Source organism: Octopus bimaculoides, chromosome 10, assembly GCF_046866305.1.
Source record: "Octopus bimaculoides isolate indiv1 chromosome 10, ASM4686630v1, whole genome shotgun sequence".
NCBI lineage: Eukaryota > Metazoa > Mollusca > Cephalopoda > Octopoda > Octopodidae > Octopus > Octopus bimaculoides.
Genome location: NC_142937.1, coordinates 11,243,042 through 11,246,733, shown reverse-complemented (window position 1 = coordinate 11,246,733; position 3,692 = coordinate 11,243,042). Strand labels below are relative to the sequence as shown.

At 37.3% G+C, this 3,692-nt stretch overlaps 1 long non-coding RNA gene across 2 annotated transcripts in view; it reads right to left on the bottom strand.

Moving 5' to 3' along the window:
• Positions 1-3,692, bottom strand: part of LOC106880414 (uncharacterized) — a 75,177-nt gene that overhangs the window by 63,921 nt on the left and 7,564 nt on the right. The window lies entirely within an intron of this gene.

The following is a 3,692-nucleotide window of genomic DNA, read 5'->3' as shown; positions in this document are numbered from 1 at the left end:
TATCGATGTATATTAAAATGTAAAAAAAAAGTAACAAATATTTGGATAAACATATACCTGTACTCAAACAGAGTAAGATTTACTCGAAGCTTCGAGAATATGAAAATAATTACACTAACTTATGTAAACAGATTATTTTTTTACTTGATTCATACATTCATGTTTTTTCTGTCTGCAGAGAAATGAATATATAACCATATTAACAAAAAAACACACGTGTTTACATGAGTCAGTGTGATTATTTACACGTTTATACAGCATCGATTAAATCTTACACTCTTCGATTGCAGGTTGTTTATCATATCCATCATCACCATCATCGTTGTCATCACAATCATCATCCTCCACTTCATCACCGTCACCACCCACCATCGTCATCACCAACATCATCATCATCGTCGTCATCGTTTGGGGTCTGTTTTTTACACTGGCGTAGCTTGTTTAATTCGATAGAATCGGACGGGGCGGAGGAATACATTTTCCCCCAACATCTAAATTTTAGCAAGTTCTCTACGGAAGAATGACCTCTTAACACCAACTACTTTACAGAGGGTATATATGATGGGTGAATTTTTTTTTCGGAGCAATAGAACTAAAGAGGTAGTCTTTCTCTTGGCACGATGGTGGCGGGTGATGGCAATGACGATGATATTTATCGTTATGTTGACTACGATGATGTATATAATAAACAACCTGCAATGGAAGATTTCTGCACTGAAAGCTCAAAGGAATAAAAACAAAAAATCATTGAAATTATTGGTCCTGGAGAAATATGAGACAGAATATGTGAGTTAGCAAAAATGCCTAGAGACATTTCGTCCGTTTTTACATTTTGGGTTCAAATGTAGTTTGGGTCGACTTTGATTTTCATCCTTTTGGGGTCGATAAAATAAGTGCCAGTTGAATACTTAGATCGACTTAGCTCCCACCCAAACCTGCTAGCCGTGTACCAAAGTTTGAAACCAATTTCTGAGTCAGCAAATCAAATTCCATTGCTCTGATTTCCATAGAGTGTCTCGACACTGCGTTGTCTCTGCTTTATTCGCAAACTAATTCTAAAGTGTACTGGATGACTTTCCGTGTCACTAACACATATAAAGCTGCTTTGTAGCCCACAAAACTAATTCGTCTTCTGTCGTCCATAGAGAAGAGAATGATGATATTAAATGAGGTACCAACAGCAAGAATTAAAATACACATGCACGTCCCACTTTGTGTGTATGCACAAATTACGAAAACATGCCTGTTGCTAGTGTTATTTAAAACAAAATGTTCTTTAACATGGAACATTTTGCTGAAATATTGAAATTTCGGGAACTCTTTGTCCATCGAAAAGTCATCAGGGTTCCACAGCCTTTCACAGAGGTCCACAAGAAGAAAAAATTAACGCATCTTTATCTTGCCAAGCTCCTACCCATATGATAGTAGGAAGCAACCCTGACGTATGTAAAATGTGAAGTGCACTAGATTGAGAGAGGGAGGGCATAAGGCAGATGGAGCAAAATTAAGCCCAAAGAGCATATGACACACGCTAATACCGCACTATTTGGCAGCAAAAGAACACAAGGCCAGCATTAAGAACAATTATTGAGGATTTCTCCTATGACTATTAGTCATCTGCGTGAGATAATATGGGCAGGAATTCAGTGCAGGTATGATATATCATTGTTCCATGCAGCATTGTTTAAAAAGCAATATTTTGCATAATCCTAACATTGTAAAATTTAGCAATTCCTTAGTGTTAGCTGTGAGTTAGCATTTAATTTTGGGTTTTTAATACAATGTAGAAGAGAAAAATTCCGATCCTTTCACAAAATACCGGACTACTGTAAATGACCTGCTAAGTATTCTCAATATCTAAGAATGTATAGGTAAAGCATTTTGAAGTGAAGAAACAATGAGATGCAGCGAATTGGAATTATGACCAATGAATAGGAAATTCATTTCGCAATCCACATGGTTATCTTTCTCTACATAAAACTCCTGTCAAGAGAATAAGGAAGCCTCTGTGTGGTCAGACAGTCTTCTAGAATAGCAACCATCAAATACATTCTATCATGTTAAAGACCTGAAAGATATATTGGACACTATAATAACTGAAACACAAAAGTCAGGCGTAATGTAAATAAAGCCATGCAAATCGGCAAAACCAGACGTTAAAACGTTGATAGTTGTCGTGGTGGTGGTGGTGGTGGTGGGGTTGTTGATGTTGGTGGCGGTAGCTCATGGCAGTGATGATGACGATGACAACAAGATTGACTGGATTTCAATGTTTAACGTATTTCTCATTCAAGAAAGGTATCGAATCAGACAATAGCAGCGACACTTTCTTATTAAGTCTTTGTTATCCACATCTGCTATAGTTATTACCAGAACTAACAAGCTTACAAAAGTAGTGGAGAGTAAGAAGAACATACGTACAACCATTCACGCTGCAACCCTTACATTTTATCATTTTACGTTGGAGTTTGAAGAACACCTGATATTCTAATAGAGTTGATAAATATGTAGAACGATAGATCTGTTGATTGACATTCAGTCGTTTGGTCAACTATTTGCAAACCACAAAACTGATGCATCAGAGTTGGGTCAGAAGTTACACTATCTCGTCAAATATTAACCAATTAAGCATCGTATGCCAAAACAATAAGACTGAAACATTTTTTGTGCTTCTACTGTCAACAGGGATGAGATATGCGTCTCTCACTGAATGGCACCTGTTCTCAGTCATGTAAACAACGGAGCTGTTTAAAGTTGTCTCTTGGTGATGGTCATATCGACAGTTACTAGGGGATGGAAGGGAGAGAATATTTTCAAAATATGCAAAATATAAACTGAACTTATGTATATATGAGACTCTCATCCCATTATCTTTCTCTTCTCCATCTTCGTTTGTCCTCACCTTCAATGCTGTTCTCCCCTGCGATTTCCCTACACGAAACAAAATATAAAAAAATGAAGTAACCCAGGGATCAATCACAAATAAAAAGAATTAAAAACTAGATGACATGACAAGTTTACAAATTGGCTCGAGAAACTCAAACTTAATTTTCTCCAACGCGGCCGCAAGCGCTAGAGCATTTGTATGATATGCAAAATATTCTCACATCATTGCCCAAATGATATTGGTAGCAGCTTTATAATTCACCCAAGGCTTGATTCCAGCGTTATCCGTCCTCTAGAGAAATCACACTCGTATCACAACACTGAAACAGGACTATTTTATCTCAACCGTCTCTGTTCTCTTTAACGTCATGCTGAGATACATAAACGAAGATAAAAATATCATAACTTTCAAACGGCTCCAGGATGAATATCCCCAACAAATTCCAGACAAACCATCCACAGCCGGATATATCTCTGCAAACAATTACTCTTGTATGGGCCATGGTGCCAAAATAGATGACTGTAATCTGAAACATCGTCAAATGTCTTTTCCCAGTGATCCTATCAAACTAGTCATGGTTTGGGATAATTCCTGCTGGAAGGTATCTAAACATGTGTGTGTGTGTGTGTGTGTGTGTGTGTGTGTGTGTGTGTGTGTTTGAATGTCTGTGTTTCTGTTTGAAACCCTAAGACCGCTTGACAGTCGTTGTTGTTTTGTTTACGTCTTTGTGACTTAGCTGATTCGGCAAAAGAATTCGATAAACTAAGTACCAAATATAAAAACAAAAGACAAGTATCAGGATCAA